General features: G+C 38.0%; 1 pseudogene; it reads right to left on the reverse strand.

The window, feature by feature from the left end:
- Positions 1-12123: 12123 nt before the first annotated feature.
- On the reverse strand, positions 12124-14081 carry LOC101041123 (heat shock cognate 71 kDa protein-like; annotated as a pseudogene).
- Positions 14082-14530: the final 449 nt, after the last annotated feature.

The following is a 14530-nucleotide window of genomic DNA, read 5'->3' on the forward strand; positions in this document are numbered from 1 at the left end:
AATAGTTTATCTCATCCAGTATGTAACCAAAGCAGTAATCCTGTTTAAATATCCCTGATTTTTTTCCTTAAACGTAATTCCTGTGATAGAAAAACCACAACTTTTCATGACAATGCATTCCACCACTGGATACCTCTAACTCAGGAGATCTGACCATGGAATCCACAGATCCCTTTGATTGAAAAAAAATTATAACTGTATTTAATTTCTACCTTAAATTTGCCACTTCTCTGACTATGAATGTATGCAACAAAACTTAACTGTATTATCAATACCTAGAAAAAACAGGTATTTTATACCACTTTAAAATTAGCACTTCATTTTGCACCATGTATGAAATACATAAATAAATAAAATTGTAGGTATTTTCAATTATTTTAATTTTAAAATTATATTTAAGTACAATTTATTTCCTGTATAATCCTATGCATTTTATTTTATGCATTTAAAAACATTCTGAGGAAAGTTCATAAACTTTACCAGATTTCCAAAAGGGTTCAAGGCACAGAAGAATGTTGTGGAACTGTGCCTATGTTTACATTTTTTAAATTAATCCTGAATTTTCATCCTAACGTCTTCTTATTGTTCCTACATTTCTCCTCTACAACTACATAGAATAAGTCTGATACTAATTCCATGTGATAGTCTTTCAAATATTTGAAGACAGCTATCACATGTCTCAGGATTTTCTTCTCAAACTAATTATTTCACATTTCTTCATCCGTTCCTCAAAAGATATGCCAATGGTTCCTCTTATTATTTTGACCAGCTTTTACAACATGTTCCACTTGGCCCATTTTCTTCATGTATTCCTCATAAAGTATGATGGCTACGTCTGAGTAAACATCTAGAAAGGGAAGTTTTAGAGACAGGACTTCACGTCTGTCTCAATAGTTTCAGTAATTCCTGTTCCACAAGTTATAATTACTTGAGTCCATGGACTGAGATATAACCAATGTGGTCATTTACTCTTCTGTCTAAGGAACACCCTGGGACTCAGAAGAGGTGAGTTCATGTAAGGCAGTATACTAAAGTGGTTAAATGGGGTGAGACAGGTCTGGGTTTCTGTCCTATTTCTTCTGCATACTAGCTGAGTGACTTGGGAAAAATCACTTGATTTCTGAAACTCAATTTTTTCTATTGTAAAATGGATGAAATAATAGTACCTACTTCATAAATTTGTGTTGATTAAATGAAGTGATGAATGTAAAGTGCTTAATCAAAGTAAGATAAGCATTACCCTCCTTTTTTATCACACGTGGGCCCTAAGCACCCCTTCCTAATCTGCACAGTACCATGATTTCACTTCTTCTTTCTGGATCTAAAATTTGAATATGTTCCCAGCAAATCTCACTGTACTCATAGCATGGCTTGGCAAAGACTCATCTCCTCCTCAGAGATTCAGTCTCCCTTGAATCTCTGCAGAAAATTTAAAGAAACAAGTCGCCAAAACTGAAAATTATTCTAATTAAGTTTTCTGTGGAAATGTGTTCCCAGTGATTATCTGCCTTAAGCAGTTCAAACTACATCCCAAATAATTAACTTCATCTTAACTTGTCAGTATTCGAAAGTCTCACTTTCAAATCAATCGCTGAACCTATTATCATTGTACATCTCCTCTTCTCACCCATAGTGGGTTCCTAGAGAAGCTATCAAAAGTTGAATAAAGGAAGAAGCAGGAAGAGAAAGTCTTTTAAAATATGAAATGAGGCAGGTAAGATAAGCTATGTACACATAATTTCAGCCTGTATAACTTCAAGGTAACAAGTTTCCTAAGTTCAAATTCCACTGTACAAAATAATAGACCCTTTCATTTGCTTAAAGCTTCCTTAAGACTTAATAAAATGTTTCTGTGTTATAGGGTCACAGAGTTTGCATGAAAATTCTGCATTCCTTGGGTTTATCTTGGATGTTTGACATACACAGCTTTGGTTATTTCCACATACAGGCTTTGCTTTTTCAAACAGAACAGTGACAATCATTTTATTCTCCCCCTGTGTTGCATTATCTTCCACAATGCCTAACACAGTGCTGAGGGCATTGTCCACAATCAGTAAAACTTTTAATAACCCTTATTATCAAACAATCAAGAATGTAATATCTCCTCTGGGCTAAGGCTTGGTTAGATGTTGAGGTGAGGGTGGGGTGGGAACCACATGGGTGGCAAATAGTTAAGTATAAGAGAGTCCCTAACCTCCAAAATACTTGGAGTTTCGCTACAGAAAGAAATAAGGAAAATATAAAAAATAAATATTATACATATTATAGGCAAATTTCTTCAAACATGAATTATTTTCTGTGGATTTTCTCTTGAAGTCCTAAATCATAAGTCAAATTCTAAGTAATTATTCTTCTATCTCTTCTTTTTTCTCTGTCTTCTTTCTAACCTCATCTCACCCAAATTACCAGATTGCTCTAATATAGCTTAGAATACAAATCTGTAGGGTGTATAACTTCCAAATTGTCCTCATTCCTGTACTACCCCTGTTGAAACATGTATCCCCCTTCATGTGTAGAACTCAGTGAGATACTTGGAAAAAAAGCAAATTGCAGGATTTTACTCTAGTGTATTTTTAAAACCATTTGTCTTTTAAAATAGCTTTATTAATTCAAAATATGAATGTGATACTTTTGGAGGAGACTTATTGGAGCCTTTGAAATCTCATCATTAAGGCATTTCCTTCTCTGGTAGAACTATTCCAATTTTCTTTCCTCAGCTGTGTCTTATTTGAGAATTATTAGCTGGGGCTAATCTTTAGTCTTGTATATAGGATTGCATCATTAAGCACAGTGTAAGAGTATGCAAACCTAGGCATTTATCCATAAAACTTTGGATTTATTAGATGCTAAATAAATGGTTGTTAAATGTAGAATAAAGGGCATGAGCTGTTATACATGAACACAATAAGCTTTTAGCTAACACAACTACCAAAATATATAAATGAATAAAGGGGAGCCTTGAAAGTTATATATTACCCAGTGAGGTTTAAGAGGCATTTGGAATGTCTCTTTTAATCACTCAGGGATGGCCTCTTGAAGAAGATAGGCCTCTCAGGAGCAGCACACTCAAAGACTGAAGAGTTCTGAGAACATTTCAGATATGTTCCAGCTTGGGAAGGAGGCTCAGGGGTGAAAGTCACATATTTGGATTTAGGGGAAAAAAAGAAGATTATTTTTGCCAAGCATGATTTTCCCCTCAGTGTTCAAAGTAAAAAAAAAAAAAGAAAATGTAATCCATATGGTTTAGATTTATTTATGTTCAATTATGAAGAACTTTAAGACATTTTCTAACCTCTCAAGTTTTTAAGCCCCCTTTTTCCCTGAAGAACAGGAAGTCTTAATTTTCCTAGCTTAAGGGAACTTGAAAACTAAATGATTTATATTGGATTTAAACATGTGAGTTCATGAGTTTAAAGTCAGACAGAGTTGGTATAATCTAATGTCCTAACTCTTGCCAGTGATGTATTTCTCCACTCTATGTGATATCTTTCAGAGGCTACTCTAATTTTATTTTTATCTTTAAAAGAAGGAGAACATATTTTGAAATTGGAAAATACAGGGGGTTCAGACTTTATAGCTGGGTTACTTTTGGCTCTAGCCCAATTGTAGCTCTGAATAAATCACCTCCATATGCTAGCATAGCCCTGTTTTTTTTTCCACTTTTTACATCTGCAGGGAGAAAAAAATATCAGAATATGTTAGTAAACAAGCATACCATTTGATTTTCAAGCCTTAAATAATCATTTTGATCCAAAAAAATAACTTTTCACACAAGGCTAGCTTATTTTACTGGCTTTCCCCTGGCATGTACAATTTTTAAATTTTTTTTTATCACTAAGTTGATTATTTCTGTTATAGATCATATGAAGGATACTACTTTAAGAGGTAATAAAGCAAGGTTAATCAAAGTAGAGGGTTAGTCTAGTGATAGGAACACAAAGGCATGGCTTAGTTTGTTTTGTTTTTGCTGCAACAATTAGCCTAGATTTTGAGCCTTAGCTATGCCATTCCATCATGCCCCTCATCCCAACCTCTAAAGAGATATTCAGCATTCTAATTTACTCATGTATTTCCCCAATTTCCTATTCTGTTATGATTCTTTCTAGTGTGAAATTTGCAGTCAGCAACAGGTTAACCAACCATGAGTACTTGTGACCACTGGATATATGGTGGCCTATTCTTTGTATACAAAACACACCTCTGACAAGGTGACACTTTCATATTCTACACTGATTTATCAGTCACTCTTAGGTTCAAAACAACAGAAAAAAATGTGATTTTAATCTCAAATTTCAAGTCCCTGTGTGGTCTGACTCCAAACAGGACAACTTTTTCCCTTTTCCACTAGAGCAGCTGGTTCCAACTGTTCTAGCTGGTATCATTCCACCTGTCTAGAAAGAAACAGTAGGGATGCTTAGATGTAGGTCTCTTGGTACCCAGATATTCTTTATCATAAATAGGACTAGTGCCAAAGTTCACTGTAAATGCTATCTGCTTAAATTGGCTGAAGGAAATGTTTCTTGGAACAGTTAGAACAGTCATTTTGCTGCTTTTTCAGTGAGCCTGTGGTAGGGTAGCAGAATTGTCTTATGGAGTCTGGCTGTGATCAGATAGAGACCATAGTATTTTTAAAAAGTTAACTAGATTGGTGGCTTTGCACAGGACCATGGTGAGTTGTAGTAATATCCAATGTGAATATAAGTACATAAAACATTGTTAAAACATGATTTAATTCATCTAATCCTAGGAACAACACTTTAAGGTAGATCCTGTTATAATCTCCAATTTAACAATGAGGAAATAAAAACTGAGAGAAATTTAGTCACCTACTCAAGGTTATATTGCTAGTAAGGTCTATATGAGAGTTAAGCCCGGGTCTCCAACTCCGAGTCCAGTGTTCTTTGTTTTAGTCTACAAGAGGCCTGCAATGACCATTTTTTTCTGAGTATTTTGAGGGATGATACAATGAAAACAAGATGATTTTCTTTTTGTCAGTTTCCTCATTTCAGGACATGGTTCTCTTTTGCTCAGTGTACGATTTTTTTTCTTTAGTGAAATAGTCCACAATATTAGACCATTCACACTTTTGGAACAAATGCTTGCCAAGAGTCATATTATCTGTTTATGTCATTACTTAACTATAGATAAAATTTAGCTTAAAAATATCAGGCTGTGTAAGAGGAAGATAAATGAGCAGCAGCAACCACAAGTCCTAAATGTAACTATTTAATATGCCATTGTAGGAGTCCTTATCATGTATCCCAAGGAAAAATCATTATAGAAGAAGAAATGCACCAGAGGGTATTTGGAACCTCATATCTCTTTGTTTCAGCTGCCTGATCTGCAGAATACCACCCTCCTACCTTGGCCCCAGTAGAGGCCTTGAGGGGAGGAGAAAGGGGTGAAGAATCTTCAGATTGGGTTCTCAAGGATGATCTAATTCAATTCAGTCTTTTAAACTAGATGAGGCAGTTTGGTATAATGGTTAAAACGTAGACTCTGTCAATTATACGTTATAAAGCTGGGGGAAATTTTCTAAACACAGGTTCCAGAATCAGATAGACTTGAGTTTAAGTTCACTACTCCAGAAATTCCCAGTTGGGCAGCCTTGATCAAGTTTCTTAACCTCTGAGCTATGACTGTCTTATCTAAGGAGAATAATGGTAACTATCTCATAGGGTGTTTGTAAGCATTAAATAATGTAAGTATTTGAAAATATTACATATATGCATGTGTGTATTTATATATGTAATGAGAAAAAGTGATCCTTATTGAGCTTAAATACAGATTGAGGCAAACAACCCCCCAGGTATTTCCTTTTATAAGATTAGTATAGGAGAAGACCTGGAGGATATAATATGTTTAGAAAAATATTAAGTGTTCCTATTTCTCCACATCCTCTACAGCAGGTGTCCCCAAACTATGGCCCACGGGCTGCATGCGGCCCCCTGAGGCCATTTATCCGGCCCCCTGCTACACTTCAGGAAGGGGTACCTCTTTCATTGGTGGTCAGTGAGAGGAGCACAGTATGTGGCGGCCCTCCAATGGTCTGCGGGACAGTGAACTGGCCCCCTGTGTAAAAAGTTTGGGGACGCCTGCTCTACAGCATCTGTTGTCTCCAGATTTTTTAATGATCGCCATTCGAGCTAGCGTGAGATGGTATCTTAATGTAGTTTTGATATGCATTTCTCTAATGATCAGTGATGATGAGCATTTTTTCATATGTTTGTTGGCCTCCTGTATGTCTTCTTTTGTAAAGTGTCTGTGTGGCGATTCCTTAAGGACCTAGAAATAGAAATCCCATTTGACCCAGCAATCCCATTACTGGCTATATATCCAAAGGATTATAAATCGTCCTACTATAAGGACACATGCACACGAATGTTCATAGCAGCACTGTTTACAATAGCAAAGACCTGGAACCAACCCAAATGCCCATCGATGATAGACTGGATAGGGAAAATGTGGTACATATACACCATGGAATATTATGCAGCCATCAAAAATGATGAGTTCGTGTCCTTTGTAGGGACATGGATGAACCTGGAAACCATCATTCTCAGCAAACTGACACAAAAGCAGAAAATCAAACACCGCATGTTCTCACTCACAGGCGGGTGTTGAACAATGAGAACACATGGACACAGGGAGGGGAGCACTACACACTGGGGTCTGTTGGGGGAATATGGGGGAGGGACAGGGGGGTGGGCAGGTGGGGAGAGATAGCATGGGGAGAAATGTCAGATATAGGTGAAGGGGAGGAAGGCAGCAAATCACACTGCCATGTGTGTACCTATGCAACAATCTTGCATGTTCTTCACATGTACCTCACAACATAAAATGCATTAAAAAAAAAAACAGAAAAAAAGAAAAATATTAAGATATACAGTGCAAAAAAGGAGCCTTCTGGGCTTCTGCATTTTCAGGGTATTATTCCAATATGTTAATTATTTGTAGAACCTTGAATTAAGAAAGGAACTTGCCAGGATATTGAAATTTATTCCTTCTCAAGAAAGAACCACATCTAAACCAGATCAGATGCCTGAGGATAGTTGAACAAATAGTTATTTGGCTGCAACTCAAAGGTCAGTCTGGCTCAGATGAGCCCTTTAAATGAGGAAATATAATGATTTATTTATTTAAAGCATTTCTAATAATCTGCTTATTGTGTGGTACTAAAGCAACAAGGTGGGGAGTAGGGCTAGCCATAGTTTTTATCTTCATGAAACTCATCTACAGGTGGAACAAACAGGTATATAAACAGATATTTATAATGCAGTATGGAAAGTATTATAATTCTGATACACATAAAAAAGAAACAAATAATAATGGATGACGTATTAGGGAAGGATTCAATGAAAAGGTAAGGTTTGAGTTAAGTAACACAGGATATAGAAAAGTTCACCAACTATGGGCCAAAAGAGGGTAGGACGACAATCCAGGTAGAAGGAATAACATGTACAATGAAAGGCACTATGACATGAGAAAAAATATATATACAGAACACTTTTGGATCTACAAGTATTTCAGGGTGGTTGGAGCTTAGAGAATGGGAGGAGATGAAACTCAAGAGCTAAGCAGGAGGCAAATTATGAAGAGTTTTTTTAAGGCCTGGTAAATGGGTGAAACATTATCCTAAGGACATCATAGTCATTGAAGAGTTTTAAACAGGTATGTGGCACAGTCAGATTTGTGTTTTAGATAGATGAACCTGGTTGCAGTATGGAGAATGGACTATACCAAGTAAAAGACTGAACCAAGGGAGCCAGTTAGGAGAATGTTGCAGTAATATAGGCTTGAGATGATGGTGTTCTGGACTAAGGTACTGTCAGTGGACATGTACAAAAACATAAAGCATAGCCCAGGTGCAAAGGCTTTTATCTTATTCAAAAGACAGAAAGGTGCTAAGGAAGTAGTTCTCAGAATGTACAGCAGCAAAATTTCATAGCCTTCACTGTAGATGTGAATGCAAATCACATCCTTAGACTTTCTTCAATACACAGAAAAGATAGATGACTGGGGCCCCGGACCTTTTAGTTTTTAGCCTTTCTTCAATACACAGAAAAGGTAGATGACTGGGGCCCCTGACCTTTTGGTTTATTAAACATAATTGATAGTGTATTTCTTCCCTAAAATATACACAGTTCAGATTACAGAACTGGACAAAAAAGCAAGACAGTATTAAAGTGTCATTGATTCTATTGTCAAGCCATTGTATTTGGCTTCTCACCTTTTAATATGGCTTATACAGCAGAGTTAAAGGAATGGAGACTTTCACATTCTTCCCTTGGGAAGCACCCTTCATTCACCTACTACTGACATCAAGAGTTAAGGATGCAAGATGAATCAAACCACAAGTATTTCCTGAATTCCTCTTGGGTGCCCAGCCCTGCATAAGTACTGGGAAAAGTCAAGGAGTTGATGACAGTGCGAGTGGGGAGTACAGAAACATGCAATGGACTCCTTGGCCTCAAGAAGCTCACACTTGAGTTGGGAAAGCGCACATAACTATCATCCAGTGTCCCTCCCCATCGAGGAAGTGATAAACTGTGATATAAACTGGAAATATCCTAGAAACCGAGAGAAGAATGAGCTCAGTGTGAGCTGATTAATTCAAAATAGGTTTCTGGGAGGAGAAAAAGCATATGTAAATTTTAAGGGTGGGTGAGATTGGGATTGGCAAGAAAGATTCTACTAGGAAAGGGAAGTGATGGGGACATGTACATGTGGAGGTGGTGGTGACAGTGACAGAATAACAAGTAGAGTTTATTTTGTTCAGTAACACCTTCACTTAGGGCAGGTTAAGAACTCTCTGGGATCTATATTTTAGCTTCGAGTTTCATATTATTTTTAAAAGTATAGATATATACAAACATAGATATACTTAAATATATATAAACACAATTCATAATAGAATCTGAATTGTATTCACTGTTGTCAGTAATTATTTCTGGATGTGAACTTAAAATTATGAATGATTTTGAGTTTTTTCTTTATCTGTATTTTATAAAAAAAAAAAAACTTGTATTATTTGTATGATAAGAAAAAAGAAAAAAATATTACCAAGAATTGTTTTTAATTGCACTTTAGGTTCTGGAGTACATGTACAGATCATGCAGGATTGCTGCATAGGTACACACATGACAATGTGGTTTGCTGCCTCCATCCCACCATCACCTACATCTGGCATTTCTCCCCATGTTATCCCTCCCCAACCTCCCCACCCCCCCACCCGCTGTCCCACACTTGCCCCCCACAACAGACCTTGGTGTGTGATGCTCCCCTCCCTGTGTCCATGTGTTCTCATTGTTCAACACCCACCTATGAGTGAGAACATGCAGTGTTTGATTTTCTGTTCTTGTGTCAGTTTGCTGAGAATGATGTTTTCCAGATTCATCCATGTCCCTACAAAGGACAGGAACTCATCATTTTTTATGGCTGCATAGTATTCCATGGTGTATATGTGCCACATTTTCCTTGTCTAGTCTATTGTCGATGGGCATTTGGGTTGATTCCAGGTCTTTGCTATTGTAAACAGTGCTGCTATGAACATACTTGTGCATGTGGCTTTATAATAGAATGATTTATGGTCCTTTGTGTATGTACTCTGTAATGGGATTGTTGGGTCCATATTACCAAGAATTTTTAAATAGGGTCAAGACAAGCTTGGGGTGAGGGAAGAGGTGGAAAGAATGCCCCGTAAAATTTTTTCAAAGTAGACACTGTGGTGCCCCTCTACAGGCATTGGGGTTGGTACAATATAAGGGTAGACTTAAGTAGAATAAGTCACAAAGGCAAAAAGTAAAAAGAGAGAGTGAGAGAGAGAAGAAAGAGAGAGAAATGAAGGAAGGAAAAAGAAGAAAGGAAGAAAGGAAAGAAGTAAGGAAGGAAGGAAGATTAGCATTAACTGAGCACCTCCATGTTCTATATCTTTTCTCATTTAGTTTCCCCATCAACAATTTGGGGTATATAGTATTATTACAGTCTAGAGATAAAACTGAGGTACAGAGACGTCAAGAAACTTCTTATCCTATAAACTAGCTGGCTGAGCTCTCTTATCCCATTCTTGGCACCTGGGCAAATGCTTTCTTCTTTGTCAAGTCTTGGTTAAAACCTGATACACAGCCGGGCGCAGTGGCTCAAGCCTGTAATCCCAGCACTTTGGGAGGCCGAGGCGGGTGGATCACGAGGTCAAGAGATCGAGACCATCCTGGTCTACATGGTGAAACCCCGTCTCTACTAAAAATACAAAAAATTAGCTGGGCATGGTGGCGCGTGCCTGTAATCCCAGCTACTCAGGAGGCTGAGGCAGGAGAATTGCCTGAACCCAGGAGGCGGAGGTTGTGTGAGCCGAGATCGAGTCATTGCACTCCAGCCTGGGTAACAAGAGCGAAACTCCGTCTCAAAAAAAAAAAAACAAAAAAAAAAACAACAACAACAAAAAAAAAACCTGATACACTGTGACTCCTATTCTCACTCCCTTAGTCATTGTTAGGAATTAATTTTATTCTAAGCTTCACTGCATTCTCTGAATATATACCCTCATAAAAGCAAGCCTTATTTTATCATGCTTATCTGTTTCCTAACCTATATCTTTAACTGTATTGGCAGTTCCTTGAAAACAGGGAAAATGTTATTATACCTAGCATTATATACCACCCATATCTATTATTTCATGTAGTTTTCATAGTAACTTTGTGGAGTTAGTAGGGTAATTTTGTTGCCTTTTAAAAAGTCTTTTTATTTTTTAATTGACAAATAATAATTGTATATGTTTATAGAACACAATGTGATATTTCAGTACTTGTATACCTTGTGGGATGAGCAAATCAGGCTAAATCAGGCTTTTGGGGTGAAATATTCCTTGACTCCATCACTTACTACCTATGCAATTTTCAGGTAGCCACAACTTCCCCACACGCTGCCCCACCACACTTTCCACAGGGCTGCAAAAAGGAAGGAGCTTACCCAAACCCATCCAATCACTCATCTATATATGTTTAGTGATTATCTACTCTCAGGCGGGCACTGTGCTAAAAGTTAGGTGTAAAATGGTTGTCCCTACTTTCAAGGAACTGCCAATCTAGTTAAAGATATATTAGGAAACAGATAAACATGATAAAATAAGGCTTGCTTTTATGAGGGTATGTATGCAGAGAATGCACTGAAGCTTAGAAAAAGTTATTACTAACAATGACTAGGGGAGTCAAAGAAGGAGTCACAGTGTATCAGGTTTTAACCAAGACTTAACAAAGAAGAAAGCATTTGCCCAGGTACCAAGACTTCCTGGTATGAGAAAGCTCAGTCAGCTAGTTTATAAGATAAGAAGAACTTGGGTCAAAGATAAAATTCCAGTATTTAAGAGATATACACAGAAAAAAGAAACTCTGAAGTAGACTGAAAAAATGATAGGACACAAAGAAAGAGCAATATCATAACAACTAAAAAAGAGGGCATTGTCAAGAGTGTTCAATGCTATCAAGAGTCAAAGAAGATGAGGCTTGAAAAATGTTTACTGAATTTACCAGGGAGTTATTGGTGATCTTAGCAAGATTCTGTTAGTGAAGTCATGATGTTGGGCATCATATTTAGTAGGGTTAGAATGCAAACAGGAATTGAGGAGGTGGAGATTGCAGGTGAAGAATACAAAAATTCCAGGAATTTTGCTATTAAAAATAATAGCAAAAGATGAGAAATAGTGAGGAGAGTCGTAGGATTCAGATAAGTGTTTGTTGTTTTGTTTTTTGTAGGTCACAGAGATTTTAGCATGATATGTCCTAAAGAGAAAGATATAATGGAGAGGGTAGTTGAGATACTGTATAGGAGAAATAAAATATAATTGATGGAGTCAGGTTCAAAGGAGGCAGGCAAAGGACATAAATAAATATTCAGGAAGAAAAATTCTTTTTTTGGTGCCAGTTTTAAATACTTTTATGTAAGACATTGCATTTTCCACTTACAATACAGTATTTATAAAGTGCAATGTTATTTCCATCCCCTGTGCATATGTTCCATATTCAAGTATTGAGAATGCCCAGTAACTTACTATGGCAGCTAAACTTTTTAAAACTGCCACAGAATTTGCTACAAATATAGGTTCTTCAGTGTTTTACATGTGTGCAACAATGCTACATCTATACTTGGGTTGGCTTAATCAACTTCTTCAATGGTGGGCCTTGAGGAAGCACCACCAGAGAGAGGAGCTCCAGCAACAGGGAATCCCCCAGGCATTCCTCCTGGCATGCTTCCTGCACTCTGGTACAGCTTGGTGATGATGGGGTTGCAAACTTTCTCCAGCTCTTTTTACTGATGTTCAAATTCTTCCTTCTCAGCAGTCTGATTCTTATCAAGCCAGTTGATAATTTCATTACACTTATCTAGAATCTTCTGTTTGTCCTCATCGTTAATCTTGCCTTGAATTTTCTCATCTTCAACAGTTGCTTTCATGTTGAATGCATAGGATTCAAGTGAATTCTTAGATGACACTTTGTCCCTCTGCTTCTCATTTTCAGCTTTGTACTTCTCAGCTTCCTGGACCATACATTCAATGTCTTCCTTGCTCAAACGGCCCTTGTCATTAGTGATAGTAGTCTTCTTCTCTTTTCCTGTACTCTTGTTCACAGCAGAGAAAATGAGGATGCCATTGGCATCAATGTCAAAAGTAACTTCAATCTGAGGAACATCTTGGGGCGCAGGAGGTATGCCTCTGAATTCAAACTTGCCAAGCAGGTTGTTATCCTTGGTCATGGCACACTTACCTTCATAAACCTGAATAAGCACACCAGACTGGTTGTCAGAATAAGTAGTGAAGGTGTCTGTCTGCTTGGTAGGAATGGTAGTATTTATGCTTGATGAGGGTGGTCATGACTCCACCAGCAGTTTCAATACCAAAAGAAAGATGAGTGACATCCAAGAGCAGCAAATCTTGAACATTTTCAGACTTGTCTCCAGACAGGATGGCGGCCTGGACAGTTGCACCATAAGCAACAGCTTCATCAGGGTTGATGCTCTTATTCAGTTCTTTTCCACTGAAGAAGTCTTGGAGAAGCTTCTGAATCTTGGGGATACAAGTCGAACCACCAACCAGGACAATATAATGAATCTGTGACTTGTCTAGTTTCACATCCCAAAGGCCTTCTTTACGGGGTTCAGGGTACCATGGAACAGGTCAGCATTCACTTCTTCAAATCGGCCTTGGGTAATAGAGGTATAGAAGTAGATTCCTTTATAGAGAGAATCGATCTCAATACTGGCCTGGGTGCTGGAAGAAAGAGTGTGCTTAGCATGCTCACAAGCAGTATGAAGGCTTCTTACAGCACTCTTGTTCTCACTGATGTCCTTCTTATGCTTGCACTTGAACTCAGCAATAAAATGGTTGACCATTCGATTGTCAAAGTCTTCTCCACCCAACTGGGTGTCTCTGGCTGTAGGTTTGACCTCAAAGATTCCATTCTTAATAGTGAGGATTGACACATCAAAAGTGCCACTTCCCAGGTCAAAGATTAGCACATTTCTTTCTGCTCCAACCTTTTTGTCTAAGCCGGAAGCAATGGCAGCAGCAGTTGGCTCATTAATAATTCTAAGTACATTGAGACCAGCAATAGTTCCAGCATCTTTGGTAGCCTGATGTTAAAGTAAGCTGGCATTGTGACCACAGCATTGGTAACAATCTTTCCAAGGTAGGCTTCTGCAATTTCCTTCATCTTTGTCAGAACCACAAAGGATACCTCCTCTGGATAGAAGCTTTTGGTCTCTCCCTTGTATTCTACTTGGACCTTGAGCCTGCCAGCATCATTCACCACCATGAAAGGCCAATGCTTCATATCAGACTGGACAACAGCGTCATCAAATCTGTGTCCAATCAGACATTTGGCATCAAATACTGTGTGAGTGGGGTTCATTGCAACTTGATTCTTTGCAGCATCACCAATCAGTCGTTCAGTGTCCATAAAGGTGACATAACTTAGAGTGGCTTGGTTTTCCTGATCATTGGCAATTATTTCTACTTCTCCGTGCTGAAAAACACCCACACAAGAGTATGTGGTAACAAGATCAATACCAACGGCAGGTCCCTTCGACATAGTTGCTGGCATGTAGGCCTGACTCTGACAATGAAGAAAGCCACAGGAATCCTGGGAGCTGCAGGAGATCCTCTTTTTACCAGGACAAGAAATGTCCCATTACCTGAAGTTGGACAGAAGAAGATAACGTTGAGTACAAAGTAGTTTGTGCAGCACCCACCATGTACAAGATATTTTCTGTATACTGCTCTCACTCTCCTTGAGATACTCTTTTCCCTCTCTCACTAGGCCAAATATTTCTGTTCATTCATACTTTGGCTCAAATGTCACTTCTGCAAGGAAGCCTTCCCTGATTCCCCAGAGACAAGGCTAGCCACCCTCCTCTGTTGTATGCTTCTGTAGCACTGTTTTTACCCTCATAGCACTTTTGACAGTTTGTAATCATGCTGTGATCACTCCTACTGGATATAATCTCCATGAGGATAGGGGTCAAGTCTTCTTATTTTTTT

This window comes from Saimiri boliviensis, chromosome X (genome assembly GCF_048565385.1).
Source record: "Saimiri boliviensis isolate mSaiBol1 chromosome X, mSaiBol1.pri, whole genome shotgun sequence".
In the NCBI taxonomy this organism is placed as follows: domain Eukaryota; kingdom Metazoa; phylum Chordata; class Mammalia; order Primates; family Cebidae; genus Saimiri; species Saimiri boliviensis.